The sequence below is a fragment of the Miniopterus natalensis genome, chromosome 10, assembly GCF_054644295.1.
Source record: "Miniopterus natalensis isolate mMinNat1 chromosome 10, mMinNat1.hap1, whole genome shotgun sequence".
NCBI classification, from domain to species: domain Eukaryota; kingdom Metazoa; phylum Chordata; class Mammalia; order Chiroptera; family Miniopteridae; genus Miniopterus; species Miniopterus natalensis.
This window is the reverse complement of record NC_142090.1, coordinates 5,853,043-5,879,507: the sequence shown is the minus strand read 5'-3', so window position 1 is coordinate 5,879,507 and position 26,465 is coordinate 5,853,043. Positions and strand designations below refer to the sequence as shown.

Below are 26,465 nucleotides of genomic sequence, written 5' to 3'. Positions count from 1 at the left end.
GGGGGGTGATGCTGTTCCATATGTTCGTCTCCGTGTGTGTTTTAGCCAGCTTAAAAAAAATAATTCAGAAAATAAACATGAGAAAGGCTGGTGTTTCCAGGGCGTTGGGAAGCCTGCGGGCTGCGGCGCGTCTCCTGCGTGGCCCCGGGAATGCGCGCCGCGCGCGCAGGGCGGGGTGCGGGTGGCTCCCGGCTCGCGGGGAGTTAAAGGCGCCCAGGCTGCCCATGGCCATCCCAGGATGGCTTTCCCAGGGCTCAGGCTCCTTCCTGAGAGTGCATGAGGCCTGAAACACCAATCCTGAAGATTCTGAAGTTTAAAGATAGATGCTTTCCATTTTTTGGGGGGGGTGGGGGGTGAAAGTTGAGTGTTTTTCCCAAATTCCTCCCCTGGGAAGGAGTCCTGCCTCTGTTTGCAAGACCCTGGGGTGCATTGATGCAAACGTTCCGGCACGCTGGTGTCAGTGCGCTTACTCTGGGGCGCACATGTGAACAAGCGGGGATGTTGGAGGGTCCCTAGCAGGTGCGCTGAAGGATCCACTACAGAATAGTATCCCATGACCAGCCAGACTTGGTTTCCAGACATTTTCCCAGATAAGGTCTGTGCTTTGTGTTTCTTGCACTAAAGGACAGGGAGAGACTAAGTGGCTAAATTTGTCATGAACTTGACAAGCATTTTAGAGTGTGTGTGTGTGTTTCCCCCCACAAAACAGATAAAACCTAGAAAGTGACATATTGGGAATATTTTATACCCGTTGACTAGATCGAAACAGAAATTGTGAAGATGTGTCATTCTTGGCACCAGTGTTTACATAAATACCCCCAGGACATTCTTTTTGATAAAGTTTCAGTTTCTGTTATCGAGGTCTGTCCACGTAGAATTAGCTGCCGCCTTCCTGGGAAAATAACCTTGTTAGGGAGCGAGCCGCGTGTGTTCGCCGGTGGCAGGCTGTTCCCGAGCCCGTGGCCTGTCCTCCTGTAGGTGTGAGCTCTGAGGGATCACGCTGGGGCCCGGCCGCGTGTCCAGCCTGGCACGCGTGCAGCCCGGGGGCTAACAGCCTGAGAATGGAAAGGCTGTTATTTCAGAAATATCTCTCAGGTTTTCCAACTTAGACTTTGGAGAGAGGGGAGAGCAGAGACCGTTACTTTTAAGATCATTAATAGTTATGGGTCATTATTCAGATGTACTTATTTAGCTCTTACATTTTATTGTTTAAAAATGCCGAATGGCCTAATGAAGAGGACTTTCTTTTTTAATTTCAATCAATGGATCAAAATCCCAAAGCTGCCCCAAGTCCTGGAAATGAATTAATTAATAAGAATCATATAGACTTTCACGATTAGGATGCGCGTCATGTGTTCAGCACTTTACATTTACATGTTCTACCTTCCACGAGAAGTTTTATTTATATTATATAGAGCTCTGAAGAAAGATGAGAGTTATGTTCTTAAAACTAAAAATGTTCAGAGGGAAAAAAAAAAAAAGTGAACTACCCGAATCTCAGATAATGAACAGCTCAGCCAGGAGGGGTCATCACAAGACAAAAAGTAGCATGAAAATCGGAAAGAAACATTTTTTATTGGGCACACATTTCAAAGTATGACGACAGTGCTCAAACTTTCTGTCCCCAAATGACTTTTTAATGGGATGGACATTTTTAGAAGATACAGTTAACATTATTTTTCTTTTTTCATCTCAGTGCCATTTCAAATACTTATATGCTTTTGGCTTATTTTTCTCTGTTATTGAAACGTATATAAAATACTATTACTATTAATGTTAGAGTGTGCATTCTACAATTTGTCTAAAATAATTTTAAATAGGCTCACCTCTAGGATTAAGAAAAAAGGGTCTCATTTTCTCACATAACCTTCCTTCCTGTGAATGCACATTCCTAGGCCACATATGTAGAGTTTAAGTAGGATATTTTCTCTTAGGGAGTTACCTTTGTTTGAAAAACCCTGACAGTGCAGCTCTAAATGATGAGGACTTGAGCCAGCATTCAATGAATTTAATGAATTCTCAAAGTATATTATATTTTGTCTTAAACAGTGCTTTCTAATTAAGGCCACTTTATATTACTTTGTATAACCATTAAAGTGTAATCTCACCGACTGTTACATTTGCAAAATGTGTCTTCAATTGATCAAGTACTTTCCAACAAATGTGTTTTTACATATACAAGCATATATAAATATGTATAAGTATATATATTTGGTAATATCATTTAAATGCATGTCATGTAACAGATAGATATATAATATTTAATGTTAGATTATGGTGTATATTTATTGTATGTAAACTGTTTATATATTTTCTAACATGTCTTTCAAGGAGTTGAACTTGCCTACAAGTTTATAGGGGTTGAACTTGCCTCTAGGTCTTTTCTGGAACAGTTATTTCAAGTTATGCAACAGTAGCAAAACAATAGTATAGTGGTCTATTTTCTCTCTCCTCAATTCACATACCACCCTACAAATGGGATCTTTCAAATAGTGGAATTATGTATAAAATATATAATATAAAAGCAAACACTGTTGGTTTACATTGAGCTTCAACATAGCTTTCATAAGATTATTTCATTTGAATTTAAATTGTGATAAATTAACAAAATAACATTGTCTTAATAAAGTGAATTTAGCCTGGCTGGGCGTGGCTCAGCGGTTGACCGTCGACCTAGGATCCAGGAGATCGAGGTTCAATTCCCGGTCAGGACACATGCCGGGGTTATGGGCTCGATCCCCAGTAGGGGGCGTGCAGGAGGCAGCCGATCAATAACTCTCTCATCATTGATGTTTCTATCTCTCTCGCTCTCTCTTTCTTTCCCCCTCTTTCTGAAATCAATAAAGATATATTTTTTAAAAAATAAATTAATTAAATAAAGAGAATTTAAATAAAAAAGTGCATTAGACCCAGCAAAATTCATTGCTTGATGAGAGGTAGTTCATTATTTACTTAATGTAAACTAATAATAAAAAAAAAGTGTTATTTGTTATTTACTTATTGGAGAGCAATGTATTACCCTGATTTCATGATCAGCATAGATATTCAGGAAACAGGAACCTTTGACACTCCAAGTTTTACTCCTTTAACATCAATCTATGACAAAATTGGGTAGAAAAAGAATTCACCATCCAAAATGGGATTTTATTAACCTTTATACCACTTTAAACAGACAGCATACCCTTTTGAGATGACCAGTGTCATCACAGTTGTTTGATGCCCATCATATTTCAAAAATCACATTCCTGATTTATTTTTTTCTATTTTAATTGGCAGGGTGTTTGAAGTTCTTCTAACTTCTCTGAGATTTTTAAATCACTTGTTTTAATTAGGATATTCTCCCAGAGAAAGTCTTACTAAGTCTTGAAGGGGCGAACTAGTAAGTCTTCTTTTCTGATGCATCCTTTTATGATTGAAACATAAAAGGAGTTTGCTCCAGTCCCCCCCTTGTATTGCTTCTCCTTTTAAAAGACAATATTGTTTATTTGTTGTAAATGCTGGACAGAGTAAGGAGAGATTCTAGGCTCAGGCACTCTTAATTCTTCTAGTGTGTGATTTTCTTTCTTTTTTTAATTAAAAATTTTTAATGTTGACGTAATCGCAGGTGTTCCCCTTTTCCTGCCCTTTGCCCCCCGCCACCGACCCCCAGGCCCCCCTCCCGTGGCCTTCACCAGGCTGTTGTCCGGGTCCCTGGGCTATGCATGTACCTTCTTTAGCTCATCCCCCCACCCCCGGCCCCTCCAGAAAACCAGCTTCGCATTGTCTGTGCAGTGGCTGATGTTAACAGGTTGAAGGAATAAAACATGTAATTTCAAAAATTCCCCGTATCGAATCGGTTAGAGAAGTGCTTTTATCATTTATTGCTGCTCGGTAAGCTCCGCGACAGCGTACAGGATAATTTCAGCATCCGAAGCGCAGTGTGACGGAAATAAAGCGAGTGCTGTACTTACATCTGTGTAAGTCACTGACACTGGATGTTATCAGTGTTTCTAAAGAAATACATCTTTAAAATCAGTAGCTATTAGAAACAGAAGGTATATTTCTGTAATCACGTAATGTTTGGCCTTTGGGAGAAATTATGCGTTTAATTTTGCCATTTTGATGCGGAATGATCTTTATATATAGCCTTCAGCTTTTCAAGTGAGAAACTTAAAAGAGGCTACTTCTCAGCAGTGATTGGTTAACACGTCGGGCATTGTCTCACTTATATGTGGAATCTAAAGAGCATAATAAACTGGTGGACAGCATAGATTCAGTGACATAGGAGCATGGAACAGACTGAGGGAGCTCAGAGGGAAGGCGGGGGCGGGTGGGGAGAGATTAACCAAAGAATTTACGCGCATATGTGCAGAACCCATGGACACAGACCATAGTGGGGTGAAGGCCTGGGGCGGGCACTGGGCACAGGGTGGAGGGGGTCAAGGGGGAAAAAGGGGGACATCTGTAATATTTTCAACAATATTGATAAAGTAAAAAAAAAAAAGACACTAAAACTAAAAAACAAACATTGGCTCTTCGCATCTCCTGGGACCCAGAGAGCCAGCGTGTTACAGTTTTGAACCAACTGAAGATGCTGTTGGGATGCGGAGGCGCCGCGTCTCTCCCCCCAGCCTCTCTCCTTTTATGAGGAGAAAAGTCCACTTGCAACTCGTCGCCTCTGTTGGCTCCTTCCTCTGGGTGTCAGGGAGGGTGACTTCCCTGACGGGTGAGTTTGGGAGAAGTAGCTGGCGTGCTGGGCTCCTCCCCCTGCAGAGGGCCTAGACTCTGCTGCGGATCCGTAAGAGCAGCCTGGCCTCTGCGAGAACTTGTGCGACGCTGTCAGGAGCCTTTTGGTTGGTTCTTGCTGTGGCTTGAAAGCCTGTTTAACTTCAGAATTAAAGTGAATGCGTCGAATCACTGCCATGCATTTAAGCCAAATCCCCCCGAATCCGTAATTATTAATCAAGGGGTCATGTCTGCTCTCCCCCTGTGACTTCTTTCCCAACCTAGAGCTTAGGCAGGGAAGGGAGTGCGAGTTACTGTAGCCGGTCAGGCCCAGGGAGACTAGAATCGCCAATAATACGCTTAGTGAGCACTGAACTAAGTGAACGTGGGAAACGGTTGGCATGTTTTAAAACCAGCAGCAACATAAGAGTTGTTTTTCCCCTCTGATGTTTAGTTGGAGAGTTGGACTTACTCTACTTATGACCTGTACACTCTCCTATGCGTGTATTCATTCATTCATTCATTCATTCATTCATTCCACATTTCTGCACGGTCCTGTGAGTGACAGGGCTTATTTCAGAGCAACACTTAGAATACAGTTTCTTTGTCCATGGCCAATAGCATTGCCAATTTGAACACACCTTGGTTGCAGACTTTACAGGCCAACGCCTTCAGTGCCCTCTGACCCCTTTGAGCTTCGCAGGGATTTGCCAGGCCTGGCGCCGGAAGGCACCGCCTGTTCTTGCCCCTCCGGCCCAGTTAAGAAGAGCTAGATCTTGGAGTCAGTCATTCTTTTAAAACCAATGAGTCATGTGCGCTTTGAAAACAGCGTTGCTGATTTCCTCAACTGGAAATCCTGCAGAAGACCTCGTTACACTCGGATTTCGTTCATTCTGGGGGGCAGGCTGTTCAGAAGGACAGCTTGAAGTAGAGGCGTGTTTTGATGGCACCCCAGATCCTTCAGCCCCCCCCCGACAGTAGGGAATCTGGAAATGAAGCTGGGCTCCCCGACTGCGAGCCTGCGCGCTGCGGCTCTGTTTGGGGTGAACTGGAAAAGTGGTGAAGAAATACCGAGGGGCTCCGGAGGGCCACGCTCTACATTCCCCTCGGGGCTGACATTCCTTAGAAATACCCTCCCAGACTTACACAGGGGTGAGTTCTGTAATGTTTCCATGGAAGGAATATCAGGAATATCCCGAACACCCAGAAGGTGTCTGCTTCCCTTCCCTAATGCATCTTATTTCCTTTGCGCTGGGCTGGTGTCCTAGCCTCCTGGGGATGTGAATGGGACAAAGGGCCCAGTCGGGTTCCCTGAGCCTGTGGCGGGTGGTGCAGCTGCACCGGGACCGAGCCACCCAAGGTTTAACCGGACTCGGCCGGGGTCGCTCGCGTCCACGCGGTGCATCCCATGCTGAGAAAAGCAGGCGAGAAGCAAAATTTCGCTCTGATTCCTAATTTCCTTCTGCTGTTACGATGTCATCGTGGTATCTGATTCTAGTGCTGTTTCCAAGGAGGTTATGGAAAAAGTAAATGCATACCCTCTGAATAATGAGACGACTTATTAGGCAGGGAGATAACCGTGATTTGCCAAAGAAAATAATATGTTTACCTCCAAGAGTAGCCTGTTAAAATAAAGGTACTTATTGGCAATTTTAAGTCAGACAGACTCAAATAGTTAGTTCAAACTAAGATGAAACATATGGTCACTAAATCATATCACTCTGTAACTGTTTTCCTGGCCAGTCACCTCTTAAGGAGAATATATTTACCTTTATATACTCTATATATCTTCTTCAGATATTGGGCAAAATATATGAACATAAGAACTACGTGAAAAGCGTCAGCCTAAATTATGTTATGTGGCAAAATTTTAGCATATTTTAGGGGTATCATTTGTTTAAAATGTATTAACTACACATTCACAGTGGCCTATGCTGCAGTAAATCACTTAATTACGTATACATTTTAACTCAAAATTTGTAGATTTTTATAGTGTATTTGAAACATGTTGGGTTCAACCAAACAAAACATGTCTGGAAAATCATATATGAATGTCAGTTTTTGGAGGGTTCAATGAATATGCTAGTAGGTTAATGTTTTTAATGTCAACCAGTCTGAGATTTGGCTTTTTTTTTTTTTTTCTCCCCATGTGCCCATGGCCACAAACACATAAGTTTGATGGGCCGATGTTGCTAATGGATCTTGGCTTTTTTTTTTCTTTCTTAGTGCGTCTGAATTGGACAGAGAATCAAAAACTTCTGGACACAATACACCAAGCAACCACATATAATCTCATCAGATTGGCCCTATCAAATAAAAGTTTATTTTTTTCCCGCTTTATATCCTGTAATAATACCATCACCGGAAAATGTCGAGCTAATTTCTGGTTAGTGAAAATAAAAAATAAAAAAAATGCAGTCATTGTTATTTAAATCACTTGGTTAATATTAGATTTTTCTCACACGAAGAGAATATTGAAAATAATTTACATGCTTTTTCTCTAATGGATGTTCCCTAATTGAGTCCCTCGGATTTCTAATGACTTCCATTTTCAACAGCAAACAATTAATGTTCGTGGGGTTTTTTATTACCATAATCATGCAGCAGGAGACATTATGCTTTTAAATGTTTCTGTTGTTGTTGTTTTGCTAATTGATCTGAATAGCTGATATCTGTTGAGAGTTGACTCCGGGTCAGGCACTACTCTTTAGAGGTATTAACTCATTGGCTCCCTACGAAACGCCCCGTGTGCGGACGAGGAAACCCGGGCAGAGAAGTTAGGTGGCTGTTGCCCAGGTTTGGGCGTCGCCTGTCGCTACAGAACTGTGTTCCTCACCGGGGCCCTCCCGGCTGAGCACCACGTAGTATGTCACTGAATTTGCGCTTCTCTGATGCTGCACCGAGGCAACGTTTTAGGAGTTAATTGATTTTTGTATAAAGTTATAGGGGGAGGAAACTGCTATAATGTTTCTTCTTTGTTTACTTGTTTTCTAATCAAATTGTTATGTATCCCGATGACTTAAAAATTATGTTTGTGATCAGGAAAGATATATATTTGACATAAACAGAGAAACACGGCTTATTGGAATGGTAACGTATCCTGTAATAATACATACGATGCTGTCGATTTGCTCTCTCTTCATAATAAAGTGATTTTCCGATGTAATTCTATCTTTTGGGTGCTGTTAGCATACATGTGACAGTCCAGTGGTGAAAACATTGATTTGAAGCCATGTAAAATACTGAATGCTAACGTAGTAAAATTCTTTGTCAGATACAACTGAAAGCTACTTTAAACTGGTCCTCAGGACATTTTTCAGCGGAGTACCCAAAATTATAATGTCATTGCCATCACTAGGGTGGTTAGGAGGTGGCACTTGTATAATCCATGGCCGTTGTTGGGAGTGTCAGTGATACTCGTGCGGGTGAACATCGGTTTCACGGAACGCCTCAGCCATCGGCTTTCCTTGAAAGCCTGGTTGAGAGGGAAACTTGCTTTAATGGCCGTGGGAAAATGGGTTTCTCAGGAATATTTGTCAGTGCTAATGCTCGAATATTTCTCGCGTCTAGCCGCTGCTCGCCTGCCCGGCGCCGTGCTCAAGTCAGGGTCCCCTCCGGGCATTGATCTAGAGGCTTCCCCGGAGGCCTCCTTGCTTCTGGCCATGCCCCTCTGGTTTGGCATCAATATCGATGCCAGAAGTACTTTTCTAAAACACAGTTCTTGTCGTGGTTCGCCACGTCTCCGGCTCTCGCCTGTCCCTTTGTCATCGCTCCCTAGCCCAGCATTTGCACCCCATGTGACCTAACGGCGCCCAGCTCCCTGCAGATTCTCCAGTGCAACGTGCTGTGTCCACCAGGCTTTTCCGATGCCTCCTTCCATTTGTGGTTCAGTTGGGAAGCTGAGACTTACCTCTGAAACAATCAGCAAAGATAAGATCCGGGTGCTATCTAATTTCTACATAACGCCACGGATAAGTGGTCAAAACTAGAGTTCCAATACCTTAAGAAAGACTTCATTGAAGGAAGTCATGTGTATATGATCTGTGTTCATTGAATTTATAACTGGCCATTTATATGTAACAATATATAGGATGCTATGCTCAGCACAGGAGTCAGTTATTTAAAAAGCATGCTCATGTTAAAAAGTATGGTAGAGCCCTAGCCGGTTTGGCGCAGTGGTTAGAGCATCAGCCTGTGGAATGACGGGTCCCGGGTTCGATTCCAGCCAAGGGCATGTAGCTCGGTTGCAGGCTCGATCCCCAGCATGGAGGCAACCAGTCGATGTGTCTCTCACATGGATGCTTCTCTCTTGCTCTCTCCCCCTTCCACTCTCTCTGAAAAGCAATGGAAAAAATATCCTCAGTGAGGATTTAAAAAGAAGAAAGCATGGTAGAAGTTAATAAACAGTGTGAAGCAATGTATTTAGTAGAGCCCATTTTTCAGTGGAGTAGGTATGCAAATACCTTACTCACAAATGTTTCTGAAAACACAACATTTGCAAAGTGGAGAGCTTGTGGGCGCGAGGAACCTGTCCAAACACATCAGCATTTTTACCCTGACTTGTCCACCACACGCGCAGGCGGGATAAAGCTGCTCTCCTGAAATGCGATGGAAAATATAAAAACAAATTTGACAATTTTTTTTCATTTTGAATTTGACTATCCAAATGACTAGAAAACTGGGAAATCAAACAGTGGATATTATTTTGAAGTCCCCCAAAATCAGTGGCTCGGGATTTTTTTGGAGGTTCAGCTGAAACTGTTCATAGACATGAATTCATTATTAATGAAAACATTTGAATGTATATTAAAAATAGATCAATGTGGTAAGCTCTGGAGATTATAAAATCTTTAGAGACAGGGGCTCTGTCCTGAAGGGTTTTATGATCTCTAGGAAGTAGACAACATTTATAATTAGAATTTTAAAGTAAGCAACTACCTCTAATAAAAGCTATGTGTTCTTTCTGCCAAGGCCCCGGCGAAATGAACAGTTACCTTTTGCTCCATAGATAATGAAGGTAGGAAAGGGAAATGATAGGATCATAAAAACGATGGAGGAAGTGGGCCACTGGAAATAGTATTCGGGGACATATTAAGGCCCTGTCAACAGGGAATTCTTGGCATTCTGTTTCCTGGGGCTCAGCAGAGCCCTTGGGCCCATCTGCCTGACCTTACGCAGGCCCTGCCCTGCAGCCAGCTGCAGTCAGCCTGAAGCTGGTAAAGTACCTGTATCAGATATTTATTTTCACAATTTCCAAATCTTTGCCACAGAGTCTTACCGATAGGACATAGTCAACCCACTTGGAAAAATGTTTGTTTCCTTCCCCTCAATTTTTGGGTAGTCTTTTTAGTACCCAGAACCTTCACCTATGGGATGGAGTGACCAAGGAGAGAGCAGAGACGGTTGGCATCCTGTCTCCGCCTGTGGGAAGGTGACGCCTGAGTACCCCTGGCCCTCTAATCTAGGTTTCCTCTCCCTTGTTTCCTCCCTTCCCATCCAAGGTGGAGCTAGAAAGGTAGAAGGAACCCTGGTTAGACCTCCGAGGAGACAAGCCACTGCTCCCCAGCTCTGCAAACAATAAAAATCAGCAATAAGAGACAATATCCAGGAATGGTTTATACCAAATAATTTGTTCTTCTTTGTCACCAGACCCTAGAATATTAGGCATAAGCATGTTAAATGCCTCTTTCTCTTTGAAAATGTGATGCATTATTTAATATGTTAATACAGAACACATTTAAAGCCAAAAGAAATGAAGGACAGTTGAACAATAGTAATTCCAAAATATTTTTCAACGAGGTCTATTTTTTAACTGTTCATGAAGGGCTGGACGTGTTAATTGAACTTATGTATGTGTGTAATTTGTAGAAATGCATCTCAATTTTTATAATTATATTCTAGTCAGTATGTAGAGCTTAAATAATTTTAGTATCAAAAGGGATGTTTGTTTCATTATGTAAGAACATTATGTTGTTCCTGGACAATATTGTCTACATGAGAAATCATTCCAGACTCCTTTAGAAATGTCAGTACTATATTTGCAATAATTCGGTGATACTTAGCTTAAAGAATTTTGCTAATAAGATAAATAATTTTGATCATTTGACATGTATGTGTGTTACTGAAACAGCAGACATTTATAAGAGGCAATTTCTTAACTGACCTATATTTCAAAGTGTGTTGTTCATAGCTTTTTTTTTTTTAGAGAGAGAGAATGGGAGGGAGGGGAGGAGGAAGGGGTGGGGGAGAGAGAGAGAGAAACACTGATTTGTTGTTCCACTTACTTATATATTCATTGGTTGATTCTTGTGTGTGCCCTGACCAGGGATTAAACCCACAACCTTGGTGCATCTGGATGACACTCTAAACCTACCTCACCAGGGCTTTTTCATAGCTGAATTTAAAGGAAGTAAATAATAGTGAATATAATTATAATATACTTTCACATAACAATATCATATTGATATAACTCAATAGTTAAAGAATATTTGTAGTAATTTTTATTTTTATTATTTTTTGTTGTAATTTTTAAATGTGACTAATGGCCTCATATTCTTTTTTAAAAAATTTTTTATATGTTTTTATTGATTTCAAAGAGAGGAAGAGAGAGGGAGAGAGAGAGAAACATCAATGATGAGAGTCATTGATCAGCTGCCTCTTGCACCCCCCCTGCTGGGGATGGAGCCCAAAACCCAGGCCTGTGCCCTGACCGGGAATCGAACTGTGACCTCCTGGATCCTAGGTCAATGCTCAACCACCGAGTCACACCCACCGGGCTGGCCTCCTACTCTTTAGTATTTACCTTTGGTATTACCATGCGCTATACTCCAAACACTTTCTCATTTTAGTAAGGTTTCAATTAGTTGGATTGCTCTATGCTTTGGATGAATAGTGGCTGAGTTTTACTGAAAATGTACACATTTATAAAATGCTAGCAGGCCTGAGGCTTGTTAGAAAATGTACTTTATATTCCTAATCCGGTGGATTTCGTATCAATTGTTTGTTTTTAAGGAATATAGTGTTCTAATAAGGTTATTTCAGAATTTGAGTAATACATCACTTCAGATAGAGATCAGTGTAAAGCTGGCTCTAAATTTTTTATGCTTTCAGTATCTTTGCAGCTTAACTTTGTGACGTTGACCCCACATCAGGCGTAGCCTTCATCAGGTTTGATATATAGAATAAACCATGGTCTGCAAATGCTAGCTGATGACGTATCTACAGCAAACCCATGCAGTGTCCACTATCGATGTCTCAGATCATAGTCTCTAGCTCAGATTAGAGTCTGTGCAAACGGGTGCTCTGCAGTAGATGACCCGTTTACTTAAAACACAAGCCAGCAGGAGGCTCTGCGTGGCCGTCCCTGGGCACTGGGCGCCCCCGCAGCGGGCACCGAGGGGCTGCGCGGCTCGCCTGCCCCCGCGCCCCGGCCTGCTCGGCCGGCTGAGTCGGGAGCCTGGGGGGCCCGAGGCCTGGCATCTGAGGTGCTGATGCCCTGAGCGGTCCGCGGGCCACACGAGTAGCGAAGCTTTGAACTTGGGATCTGGAAGGAAAGATGCCCTAACAAATTCCTTGCATATTTTGAAATTGTGAAGCATGGTTTAAAGAGAGGAAACTGGAAAGAAAATGTATCATCGTGTCACACTATTAAATATTTTGGATATAAATAGAAGGTATTTTGGATAGAAATATTGTAGTCTGTCGTATGGTTTTGGAGAAACACATGCAAAAAGATCTAGACGCTGGGTTTCTTCTACTAACTAGTTGGGTCAGTTTATACAAATGGACCAAAATCTAAGTTTTAGTTTGCATGTATAATATTAGGGAATTAAATTAGATTATCGCTAAAGGCCATGATCATTTTTTAAATCTATGATTCTAGTCTCCTAGGCTTTCCAGTCTTGGCAAAGAAAGAAGAGCCTCTTCCAAACCTCGGTCTTGCTTTTATCTCTCTAACTGGAGCTTTGGGATAGAGCCTCAAAGGTGTTACTGAAGTTTAGACAGTATTATGTATTTTAAATGCTTAACAAATTGCCCACCAATAACACGTGGCCAATGAATGTTACCGATTAGTAATATTATAAAGATTAGGGAAAGTGAACCCTTGGAGGAAGTGAGGGAAGTTCTAGGACACGCAGTTTTCTAGAGAGATGCTGAATGACACCGTTTTATGCTATAATAACAGAGTCGCTGTGTCGTTGATGAAATACGAGAGGTACGCTCTCTAAGAAAAGCAGGTCATTATTATAGAATATCGCGTATCACAAATACAAAGGAGGAAACAGTGCTCTGTTAAGCAATTTCTCTGTTAAAACTAGAGAACTGCTGCCCCAGTCTATCTAATATCAGTTACCAAATGGTCTTGTCCTCACGTTTGATAGAGTGTGCATGTATACAGTCCTTTTTACTCTAATATTGTAATGAAAATATTAAGCTTACTGATATGCAAATACCTTCAACGTGTATAGCATAATGTCATCTTTTTACATGTTCATTTGCTAACATAAAATTATTATTATTTTTTGTTTCTATATATTATTCCTACTTATAAATAGAAAAGCATATTTGTGTACACTAGAAACCGTACAGGAAAAGGTTTAGTGAGGTAAATGGGATTGATCGGTGGCTCTCCACCCTTCTTAATGGTAATGGAGTGTGATTTTTTCTTTGTATACAACCAGAAATTATTACACAGGGCATGATAGATGGCTGCCAATACTCTTGTAATCCTCCTATAAACTACATGGCATTTATGCCAATAAGGTGATTTTTCTGCTTGAAGGAGGCATTCGGAGTCAGTCTTTGCTATAAAATCAACTCCCAAGGGCCCACAGAGCATTACGGTGACTGTATTTTATATCTCACGTTATCCAAAAGGGCTTTGAATGTCAGGAGCTGATTCCAGTGGGGAAGTTGGCAACATAAGTGTTGATGGCACCCTTGCCCTGAGCCCGGGCATTTCAATATTTAGGAGACACGAGGGTGGTTAGACGGGTGCCAGGGGCTGTGTGAGGAAGTTCATGATTCCGCAGAAATCCAGGGTTGGGCTGCTTGTTGGTTCCTCGGTCTGCTTTGGGGGGCTTCAGCTGGTGGGGCCTCCTGAGGGACATTAATAGTGTCTCCGTGTCCTAATTCTCTAACCGTGGAGCAGGTGGACGCAGCGGAGGCCGGACTCCTGTTTGTCCTCTAGCCGTGGTCCCTCTTAATACCCAGCAGCTTGACTTCTGCTGTGGGTCTATATTGCTTTCCGTGGTGTGGCCTGTTTGACAGGTCAGAGTGGCAACGTCACTGTTCATGGTGAATTTATAGGAGCCCCAGCACAAGGAGCAGACGGGATATTTTAGCACTGTGTGTTGTGTGATTTAAAGTAAAAATGCTGTGATGATGTGATTTAAGATAAAAATGGCCATTTTTGGTGATGGGATTTATATGTGATCACTTGGCAACTTGCAAAACAGGCTTTCAAACTTAGTAATTTGCTAATAGATAGGACCAAGGTTACTTTTTGAAAGTGACATTTAATTATAATGTAAATTAATTTTAAGTGAAATTGAAATTTAAGAGTAAATTATAAAAATTAAATGAGAAAGATCACATTATGTAATTCTTAATTATATTTTATACTATTAATTATATTTTATAATAAAATACAGTTATTGAAAAGATTACTGAAAGCTATCTAGTTGTCTCTGCATGATCACCATACTTAACAATATTAATAGTGAGAAATTTTTTCAAATTAGGTTTCAATATTTTTCAGCCAAATGTTGTTTTTCCCATTCTTTGCCTGTCATGAAGCGAAAGCCCGACGTGTGGCATAATGTAAGGAAAGCATCCTATGAGAAAAAACATTCCCAAGTTCTACAACTGTAAAACTCTAGCTATAAATTGATGACAAATGTCACACTGTCATTTTAGCATTTTTCTTCTGGGAATTCTGCAAGAAAATAGGTGTGAAATGCTATTTCCAACTTTCTTTACTTTGTGAGAAGTACAGTGTGTTTTGTGCGTTGAATTCTGAAATGGTTTGCAAGGCCTGAGGATACAGAATTGTTGGTAGCCCACCACAAATGTATTAGGCACGTTCATGTTTTCATCTCAAAAAAAATATGTAATCGCTTGGCTGTGGCATTGATTGTTTTGTTATTACTGAGAGCTTGATGTGCTACTGTGTTATTTTCGTACAAGTGGTCTTTTCATGCTGCTATCAGATTTGTGAATGATGAAATAATTAAAATAGCCAAGAAATTAGCTTAGATATTGAATAGTACAGACAACTTGCTTCACGAGTATTGAGGGGAAATGTGGTGTATGAGTTAGAAGTATAACATTTGAACACCCAGATCTTGGATTTCATTTTCAGTTTGGCTAATAAACAATGTACCTTATAATGTGTCTAATTCTAACTGTCTCTCTCTAAGATACACGTGTGTGTGTGTGTGTGTGTGTGGTGTCCAGAGATTTCTCTATAAATCAGGCTTTCCCCATCTACATGACATAGTAATCTAAACACATTTGTAAATGACTCACATACCCCATGTCGCCTTCTCGATCCAAATTTATGTAAAATTATCCTGAGTACTTAGGGATGTGACCATAAAGATGGTTAAGTATGCCATTTTAATGATTAGTTTATTGGCCAAGCCTGTCTACGGAGCTGCGCTTTTTTCACCCCTCAATGCTGTTTCATCCGATTTATGTCAGGATTCGCCTTTGCCTGTTGATTTTTAAATTAAAAGGACTCCTAAGACCATTCAGAAAGAGTGTGGTAGCTCAGTTTGCATCAGAATATGCATCAGACTCCCTTTGCAACAAAACTCAGCAGGCCTCAGAGTTTCCTCTGTGCTTAGGATTAATTTTCCTCACAATTCTATGGGCGACCTTTGGATTTCCCGTTCATTTTTTATCAATACACTCCGCCATCCGGTCTGTCCGTTATTTTTAAAATATCGATTTGTTGCATGAATGTAATAGGTTTTGTATTAGCTCAGATCCAGCTAAGGGGATCTATTCAAGATGTCTGTGGAATTAGAAGTGTTTTTAATGCCCCACGAACATCAGTTTTCTCGTTTGTAAAATGACTGCAATAACAACACCTACTCGAGTTTACTGTAGGAGAAAGGACACATATTGAAATGCATAGTACAGTGAAAGCACAAGGTAGGCATTCAATAAATGCCAGCTTTCGCCTCATTGTGTTTGAGTGACATGAGTAGGTGACTGATGAGTGGCTTTGGGGAGTTAGCATCCCTTGGGGCCCGGCCCCAGCCCAGGCCCCCCGCTGGGTTGTCTGTCCAGCTGCAGGCGTCGCTCTGTGGAGTGCGACACCCTCACACCTGTCTGCCTGCCACTCTTCCTCTGGGTTGACTGCCTGCTTTGTCGCAGATGACACCTCAATAGGCTGAACATTTCCAGGCCTCTGTAGAAGACTCCATTTCAGAAATCTGGCTTGTAGACGACTCACAGGAGCAGATGAACCAGAAAGGAGAAGGGGAGACCTTCCCCCTGATGTCAGAGGGTACAGTGGAGGGGCGTTGGTCCAGTCCCCGGGTGGGTGGCGGGGGCTGCTTCCTGCGCAGTGACTCAGGACACTGACGTGATCCCCCTCCATCCTGCATGGAGAAGGGAAACTATCAAGAAGGGGATTTGGCAAAGAAAAAGTGACCGGAGTATTAAATTCTTCGGCAAAATGCGCCAGTATGCCTTTGACATTCAAACCTCCATTCCCTTCCATTCCTTGTCTTCGGCTCCTTTTAAAACCTGCTCCTAGAAAGATCTCCAGGGCCCTCCTGCAGCCTTCTGATTGGCTATGACTAATACCGCACCCCCCATATTACCTCATCGCTTTGGTCCCCCACATTTCCCTGTCCTGAAATGTCTGGTATCTGTGGCGACTGAAGTTCCAGAACAATGTCCTGGAGATCTGGGGGGGGGGGGGGGGGGGTAATTAGGTGGCCAGTAGGACAGAGTATTTGAAATACAATTCTCCTTTATTAAGTCTCATCATTCCCACCAGTGAAAATATCCGTGCCCGTGGGTGTTTTAACTTGAGGCCGGGAAGTCTGAAGGACTGCCAGCATCTCCCACCAAGGTGACCTTGGATATTTGATCAGAGCTGCGATTTCAGTCCTTGGCAGGGGCAAGCCACATTTTGTTGACAAGGGGCCTTCGCGTCCTTTAGTCTCTCTGTGCCAGCAGTAACCGTGAGGAGTAGAAAGGAGAGTTGGGGCTCCCTTTTCCAGCGTCCGTGCCGAAGAGAGCCCCAGAGAGGACAGAACCAAGGGGAGCACCGTGGAAAGCTCTGCGGCGTTTACGAAGGGGTTGCTGGCTGTGGGCGTGAGGAGGGTGGAGGCCAGGATGGCACAACATCTGGCAGTGGGCAAAGAATCCCCCCCCCCCAGTGCCTGTGCCCCTCCAGCAGATGCAGAGTCTCTTTAGAAATATCTGACTCTGGAACCCAACAAGAATTTGAGCATCAGTTTAAGGTATTTTCCCTAGTTTCAGTATGCATTGATTTTTCCAGATACAACTGCTGTGTAAGTGGAGGGAACTTTGTACTTTTTCAGATCATGAATTTGAGTTTTTAACCGTTTCAGAAAATGACCAACCATGGGGCTCTTGGTATCTGAGTGGCAAGTACCACACGTCTGTGTCCGTCTGCATTTGTAGATGTATGTGCACGGGGATTCCAGATGTAAGAAAAACTTCTGACTGCCATGTCTCCTGAGGAGCAGTCCTTGGATATTTCCACATTGAAATATATATTGTCTATATAAATCACTTTTTTATAGTAAAGTGATTAAGGTATAATTTTGTGTGTAGGTTATACTTCAATGAAATTATATTTCAGGTTTATAAAAAGGTAAGAACTGCTGCTTAGGAGCTACCACCACTTCTGTTTCGCTTTTGTGCCTTGGCTTCCTATCAACAGTAGACTGTTCTGACACAGTCTCTAGCTCCCAGTGCAAAAGGAAATAGCTCCTGGTCAGTGTGAAATGGGACATAGGGTTCCTCTCCCCAGCATCTCTGTTCCAAGAGATGGTTTCACTCGAGATTTTTAAGGGATAGCCTTCTGTCCTTTGGCTGGCGAGAGGCAAGCTAAGGCGATTGTGAAACTCTGCGATAAATACAGTTTTCATTTGCTTAGAAAATTAACATTCGCTTGTAAGTGTTCTGTACTTAACTAATGATGTCATTAAAAACTTTAGATTCGCTTGGGACTTCTTTAATTGTAAGATTATACATTTCAAGAACACAACCATTTTTAAACTTTTTTGCTCACGTTTCATGGTTTTCTTTCACACATTAAAAATGTACTGAGTACTATTAATGGATTCAAATAATCGGACTTCCCCATTATTGTATCATTTATTAGGCGGCATTAAAATTTCACTCATGTTGCAACTTACAAACACATATCAGACAGGCATGTCATTCCGTACAGGACCGTGGAAAGTCCCAGTCATGTGCGATTCCAGGTGACGTTACCAGAGGAGTCTAGATGACATTATTAAGCACTCAGGGAGTCCAAGTCACCTCCTTACTCGTTTGCTTCCCTGGGAAGGACGATCTCGGACCGGGCTCGGCATCCGTCCCCTGCCTGGACACGCTAACCGCTGCCGGGGCTCCTGCTGTGTTTCCCAGCTCCACACCCTGAATTCCCCCTGCACCCCCTCCTTGTTGCCCCACGCCTGACTGAGCTGCCGTGAACGCCCATCGCCGGCACTCCTTTGAAAATGTTAGAAATATTTGCAGGAGGAGTAGCAACTCTTAAGACTGTGGCCGCGTCTTGACTATGGGACATCTATGGAGGAAAAAAGTCGGCCCTCCGGGTCAGCAGGGTGGCCCAGAAGCTCAGGCGCCGGTGAGCAGGGGGGTCCTTCCCGCTGCCCCCCCCCCCGCGGGGCAGGGGCCTTCCTTTCACAGCTCCCTGGGCACTCGGGGACCCCAGTTCAGCCAGGGCCTCCCCCTTCAGCTGCGCACCTTCGTCCAAAGCACAGTCTCCACCCAGGCACGGTGGGCCTGCACGTGATTTTGGCTGTGGGAGGCCAGGGAGAAATGAAAACACCCAAGTGTGCACTCAGAGAGCAGTTACAAGGGAATGAGAGAGGTTTTTATAAGAAACCGAGAAGGGAACAGCAGAAAGGCAGGCATTCAGTTCGGCAAAATCTTTCCCCGGCCAGTCTAACCTCTTTTATTTTTTTAATTCATTGGTGACCCATCCTGTCACTTAAGAACAGAAAATAAACGTCATGCAATAAATTGATTACACTCTATATAAACTCTTACCTCACATTGTTCTAATGGGGGGTCTCTCTTCTAATTCTATATGAAAAAATCTCTTGGTTTATGGAACCAGAGGACCATCCTACGTGAGGGTCAGTAGACAACGATTTTGCTCTTATATATATTCTTTCAAATTTTTGTAGAATAAAAGTGGAAGAAAACTTTACATTTTCTTCCCATTTCACTTCTAGTTATACCCGTGTAACTGCCATTGAAAATAAAGAACCGAAATTCACTTTCTCCTGGAGATCCCAGGCAAGAGCGCAGAGATCGCAGGCTGTACTGTGTTAATGATATGCCTAAAATTAGACATCAAGTGATTAAAATTTTAGGGTTTTTTTATGAATGAGGGAAAAAGCCTCATTTCCAAATCTTGTCACACTTACATGGCGCTGTCCCATGTGAGCTCCCAGTAGACTAAGTCCAGCCTTATGACTGTCACTGCTGAGAATTTATTTTTACCCAAATGACATAACCTCCAAAAATATACAAATTGGAAACTCTTTTCGGAATGGCTTGCAGAGCTCGTTCCTCCCGTGAAATGAAGAAGAATCTACGAGTTTCATTTTCTGACATTCACAAATATTCAGTCTCCTAAAGGAATTACTGGCTAATGTGTTGCAGCCCACAGCCGGGCCTGCGCCCTGACCGGGAATCGAACCGCGATCTCCTGGATCCTAGGGCGACGCTCAACCGCTGAGCCACGCCGGCGGGCTGCAAGCTTCCAATCTTATTTAAAATACCGGAGATCTATATCACAATGACTTTAAATAAGCTATGCGACACTTTCTATATGTCAAAATGTTTCCACACGAAGGTTTTATTTTTTTAAGCCACATTAAAATATTAAAAAAAATAGTTTTTATTGCTCTCCTTTCTGGTCTCAGGCTTAATTTTTTAGGGGTTAGTGAATGAGTGAGTGTGAGAATATGTGTGTGTGAGTGTGTAAGACTCTAGGTAGGTCACTTTGCCTTTGTTGGAGTGAGACCCGTCCTTTTGTGTTAATTTATTGCAAGGGGAATGTAGTGAAGGTCTTCGCCTCGTTTTAATTTTCTCTGTTACTTTTTCCCGCATCTCGTAAACCCGTTTTTACCTTCTGCCCTGGATTTTACTTTCGCCACCTTTCCCACCCACGACTTTCTGACTTAAAACTGCAGCCCTGGGATGGTGAAACGCAATTATTTATGAACAGCGAGAAAGAATGAAAATTTGAACGAGAGACTTTAGATCTAACGTGTTCAAGAGTAAAATTCAATCGAGTCAATTGAAGATCGTAATTGGCTTTATTAAGTGTTTCAGGACTCGGGCAACTGGCAAGAAGGGTGCTCCTCGGGGTTGGTACAGAGAAGCGTGGGGCAAGAGAGCTGTTAACAGAAGGAAAGAAAGGCTTTCATATTTTTATGCCCAGACAGCTTTCTTTAGGGGGAGGGAAGGGCAATGGTTTTTTATCATGCAGGTTGTCTCTCCTTTTTATGGGTGTGGGCAGGGCAGGGAGAGGGTCCACATGACAGATGAGCTCATTGGCGTTGACCAGAAAATTGATTAAGTTTCTGGGGGAGGTTGAAAGAGCAGTTAGGTCAGGTATTAAATCTAGGTTTGCTGTCCTGGTAAGAGACTAAGGAAAGTCTCCAGATGATTCCTCCAAAGCCTCAGGGGTTGGGGACAGATAGGGCCTGGGAGACCACTGATGAACCTTACTCATAAAAGTTAGAGTTTGTATTGATTGTATATCACAGAAACCCCCCCTGACCAGGGACCCTACCGAATAAATCCACAAGTAGGCACATGCTGACATGGTTTTAGATTGAAACTCAAACTCCCAGATGCTCGTGTCCAATTTGCACGGTTGAAAGAAAGCAGCTACATCTCCCACCTCCGTGTCCGCGATCGGACAAGAGGCAGAGTGCGGAGGAATCACCAGCTGCGTCTCTCCCTTTGGAACATTCCCGAAAGCCTCACCCAGTGACTGTTTATATCTCTTTGACCAGAACAGCATCGCGTGGCCTCCATTATTTTCAAAGGACACCAGAAAATATTGGACGTCAGCTGGGCACTTTGCTATCCCAAACCACACTGCAAGAGGAAGGGAGAAAAGACTAGACGGTGGGTGGCCAACTAGACAGCTTGGCAGCAATACCCGGGAGAAAGGGAGGCATTCCACATTCGTAGAAGAGAACAATGCTTTTTGTGCCCTTGACATAGAATGAACAGAGTGAGAAAAATTGCCTGTGTGCTGTTTTCCCAGCGGAGTTTCATAGAAAAATAAGAGTTGTTCCCCTCTGCATGTGAAGCAGTTCTCAAAGATGTGGCCTGTGCTCTCCTAGCAATGGCCATGGTCTCTCAGCAGTAGAGTTCTATTTTATTTTTTATTTTATTTTATATTATTATTTTTTTATTTTAAATCCTCACTTGAGGATATTTTTTCCATTGCTTTTCAGAGAGAGTGCGGGGGGGAGAGGGAGGGAGAGAGAAACATCGATGTGTGAGAGACACATCGATTGACTGCCTCCTGAACGGGGCTGGGGGTTGAGCCTGCAACCGAGATACATGCCCTTGACCGGAATCGAACCCAGGACCCTTCAGTCCACAGGCGGAGGCTCTAACCACTGAGAAAAACTAGCTGGGGCAGCAATGGAGTTCTGTTTTTAGCAAAGAACTGGGAAAGAAATCCCATAAGTGAGATACTCCAAGACTGGTTTCCAGTTCTGAAAATCACTGTATAAGGACCTGGCAGGCTCTGCAGAAAGAGAGTGCTTTGGGATACCAATTTTTCCCCCCATTTTTTTTTTTTTAATTTATCTTTATTGTTGAAAGAACTGCAGATGTCCCCTTTTTTCCCCATTGACCCCTTCTACCCTGCACCCACCCCCCTTTCCAGGCCTTCCCCACACTATTGTTTGTGTCCATGGATTATGCATTTATGAATGTAAATTCTCTGGTTAATCTCTCCCCCCACACCTACCCACACCCCAGGATACCAGTTTTTGAAAGTAGGTAAACGTAAGGTCAGCTATCCAAATGGGGTAAACAAAGCAGGTGCTCCCCTGCAGGGCCCCCATGAGTTTGTTTCCACTGGTTGCTCTTTCAGTATGTAGGACAGAATTTAATGTTTAATGTACAATCCTGATCATGCAATTTGTTGTTCAGTGGTTGCAAAACTAAATGAACATAGGATTTAGAACTACATGATAACATTTTATTTTAGGACTAGTTAACATTTAAGACTATTCTTCACCTCAAGGTCAGCAGATTAATGGTGATCACAGTGACACTGGGATTAGTTGAAAGAAATGCGTTACCTACATCAGACCCTTTTGAAGTTTCTCGTGGTTTTGTTTATTTTATTTTAGAACTGGAATTTAAGATTATCCTTGATTTCCAACAACCATAGCCATTGAACACAGGCTTTTATGTCAGACAAATGGATGAAACGTTCATATTCTTTAATTATGCAAATTTTACATGTTATGAAGGGCAGATTTCAAGGTTACGCTCCAGGAACAAACGTTTAGTTAACAGCCAACTGTTATAAAGTGGCGTGAACGGAAGCTATGGGATATCTGTGTCCTCAAACGCAGGAAGCTTATCATCTACTGCGGGAGATAAACACAACTAAATTTGGCGTTGATTCCTCTCTGTCCCAGCCCATTAATCCCAGAACGTAAACTGATCACTACTTCACTATTGATAAACTATGTTCTCATTACCATTGGCCAGGTTATTTGAAGTCGTTCATCGCTCAGGGGTTCTTTCTCTGCACTTCGGCATATGGTCTTGTCTTTGTGGACACACCCCAGGATTTTCCCGATAAGATATTGTCTAACTCATTGGCCAGATAATATCGAAAAGCTAGTGAGTTAGAAAGTTGTTTGTTTGTTTGTTTGTTTTTTTAAGATTCCACAGTTGAAAATGGTGCATCAGTTTCTGGGGCAAATGCCTTGAACATTTATTAAAGCTGAGCAACATGTGAAACTTCGCCTGAGGAAGGAATAATTTCCTCCTCATGTATGTTCTTGATAACGGTGTATAATCCAAGCCTATTATGTGCGTCGCAGCGTCTTTGGCTAGAAGAGGGTCACATAGTGACAGACCAGGGTATGGTGGTTGCCAGAGGGAAAGTGGGGTAGAGGGGGGATAAATGGAGATGGAAGGAGACTTGACTTGGGGTGGTGAACACACAATACAGTAACAGATGATGAACCATAGAACTGTACACCGGAAACCTATGTAATCTTATTAGCCAGTGGCACCCCAGCAAATTCAACGTAAAAAGGGTCACGTGGTCCATTTTTCTTTTATTGGACAAGCAGCTGTGTTAGTGAATGGTTTGTAAAGGATGTGAAATCTTCACGTTTAACCAGCACACAGTTTCTCTAGTTGGCCTCTCAGTATTTTAGTTCCCTAAATAAGAAATAAATACATAGCCATTGAACACAGGCTTTTATTTCAGACAAATGACACCCCTGAAAACGGCCACTTCTGTCTCTCATTGCTCATCAAGACCCTGCTGAGGACCCTGCTGATTCAAATTGCTTGGAACTTCTTTGCTTAAATCTAGCTTTTTGTTTGTTTTTTTTTCTTTTCAAACGCTGTAGTTAAGCACTGAAACAATGGAGCGATGTCTCTGGGGGTAGAATTCTGCTTAATTGGGAAGAAATCTCACTGTCTTCTGTTGGTCTAGTGCATAAAGTGAGACTGTCAGCTGTTAGATGGGGCAGCCCGACGGGAGCCAGGCTGCAGGGCAGCCGGTTAAGGGGAGATTCACCGAGAGCACTCACATGGCTTGTGCAATGCGGCTGTAGGTGGGCAGCGGGGCTAGGCCCGGCCTTCAATGGGGCGGCCTTAAATCAGAAGGCGAAGGACTGGTACCTATAAAAGAATGGCTTTGGCAAGGCCATTAGACTATTAGAGTAGAAGTCCCCCCGCTCCCGGTGTCCCCCAGGCCTGTTCCAGGGTCACATTTCAATCACTGACCCAGGGACGGCAGGTCTGTGCCCTTTACCAGGCTCCGTGGCCTAGGAGCCTCCTCGTTTCACCCGTCACTCCCTAGATTCTCGATGAATGGGCGTTATCAATATTCCCATGTGCATTGAGAATCTCATTTTCTGTGGATGAACATTTTAATATCACACGTTGATTTCGCTCATGTTTGGCTGGTTGACTAAAATAGGCCATATGCCCGGCCGGTGTGGCTCAGTGCTTGAGCGTGGACCTAGGAACCAGGAGGTCACGGGTTCGATTCCCGGTCAGGGCACATGCCCGGGTTGCAGGCTCGATCCCCAGTTGGGGGCGTGCAGGAGGCGGCCTGTTGATGTTTCTCTCTCCTCCATGTTTCTCTCTCTCTACCCCTCTCCTTTCCTCTCTCTGAAATCAATAAAAAAAAAAAAGTCACATAAAAATTCTTAAATGTAGATTTTTGATCAGGGAAATATATTTGCATATTTTCAAGCTGTGAAAATGGTTGCCCTGAAGTCCTTTAAGATATGAATTGCAGATTCCTAGAAAAATATGCAGTGCTGTGGAAGGATGGTTTATTAATGAATGGGAGGACACCAAGTTATATTTTTTAAAGATATCAAATTTGTTGACTACCGGTTTGACTTCTGTAGTGCTCACCTTAATGAGCATCACAACAGCGTGCTTTTATGCTTAAAATGATGCATGATAATCCCATCCGTACCTTTGGCAAGCAGTAAATTATTAATAAGGTGATGATCATGCTAATGAAGCTACTTTATTAGGTTTTGATGGATTTTGTGCTAGAGATTACGGTGAGACGATTGAAATAGAGAGTATTTCCTCCCAGGGCAAATCTCCCGGCTTCATTGAAAACTTCTCTGGGAGCTCTTCATTACTCACAACACGGCTTGCCTATTTTCTAATGACACGATCGTCCCTTTCACAGAAACAAAATAGTCTACAAGTCAAATGTTTAATTCGCTGCTGCAGAAGAATTCACAATAGAATCCTCAGTGCGGGGTTAATTACGTAGCAGGGAGAGAGCAAACCTGTTGGGGAAATGCTTGGGTGGCACAGCTCTGTTTCCTCCTGATAGAGCTGTTCACGCTCCCCTCGTTTCATGTGCCGGGAAACTCGGAACGGAGAGAAAACACTGGAAAGGTCTGTGCACGAAGTGAAGTTCTTATAGTTTGTCAACATGCTGAAGAAACAGTATGTAGAATTATGCATAATATAAAAGCAACCAATAATTAGTAATGTCGAAGGGTGTCATACTTTATCATAAACAGAATAAAATAGTACATTTTACATAATGGATGATATAAAGAGAGAAATTGCTAATCGGAACAAAAAAAGCAAAGCAACAAAATAGTAGGTCAGTCACTCAGAATTGCCTCCGTGTTCTGTATTTCTGCAAAGGGTCCCTGGCTCTCAGTTTCTGAATGTCGCGCTGAATAGCTCGGCCTCTTATTGTAGGCCTGCGCCGTAGCCGCCAAGTGCTTCGCTGGGTACCTTGCACGTGGTATCTTATCAAACCTGTCAAAAACTTTCTGAGATCGGTAATAGGATCCCTATGTTATTAGGTGAGGAAAATGGCATCTAAGGAGCATAAAAATCTCCCCTGTGCTGTAGGATTCGAATTCAGATCCCTTTGTCTCTCAAGGCGTTGTTGACATTCACCATCCTGTGCGGTTCTTCATCCAGGTCTGCTCTTGTCTATTGAGGTTTATAGTAGACAAGCCGGAGAGTTGAAAAAGAAATGTTTTCCATCTAAATTTGCTTATAATCCTGGATGAAGAGTGGCTAATACAACCACACAGCGTTAGACTTACTGCAAAGCTGCATTAATTAGGACAGTGTGGTGTAGGTGTCAGGATGCTGACGAATCTCAGAGGGAAGGGGGAGAGATTAACCAAGGAACTGATATGCTTATATCCTAACCCACGGACACAGGCTATTGTTCGGTGAAGGCCTGGGGTGGGGCGGGTGCGGGGTGGACGAGTCAGTGGGGGGAAAAAGGGGACATCTGTATTACTTTCACCAATAAAGATAAATTAAAAAGAAAAAAAACACAATAGGGTTCAGAATTATGTGATCAGTTGATTTTCAACAAAGCACTGATGTAATTTAATGGGGGAAAGGAAATTTGTTTCTACCTTTAGGCCTAGAAAACTGGGTATCTATATTGAAAAAAGAGCTTATCCTTAACTCATACCATACACGGAAATTAATTCTTGATGGCACATCGACCAAATATAAAATCTTAAACTCAACAATCTCTAGAAGAAAATACAGGAAAATATTCTCTGGAACTTGAACTAGTCACAAGATTTCGTAGCAAAGCCCCAAATAGCATTAGCGTAATGGATAAAAACAAGATTAATTGGATTTTACTAAACAAACGAACAAATAAAAATCTCCTCTTCAGAAAAACTCATTAAGAGAATAAAAATGGTAATCGGTGGGAGAAGTTTTCACATTCCATATATGTGAAAAGGACTTTGGACTCTGTAAAG

At 42.6% G+C, this 26,465-nt stretch overlaps 1 protein-coding gene across 1 annotated transcript in view; it reads left to right on the top strand.

The window, feature by feature from the left end:
* CNTNAP2 (contactin associated protein 2) overlaps positions 1-26,465 on the top strand; it is a 1,301,514-nt gene that overhangs the window by 956 nt on the left and 1,274,093 nt on the right. The gene's annotated exons all lie outside the window — the stretch shown is intronic.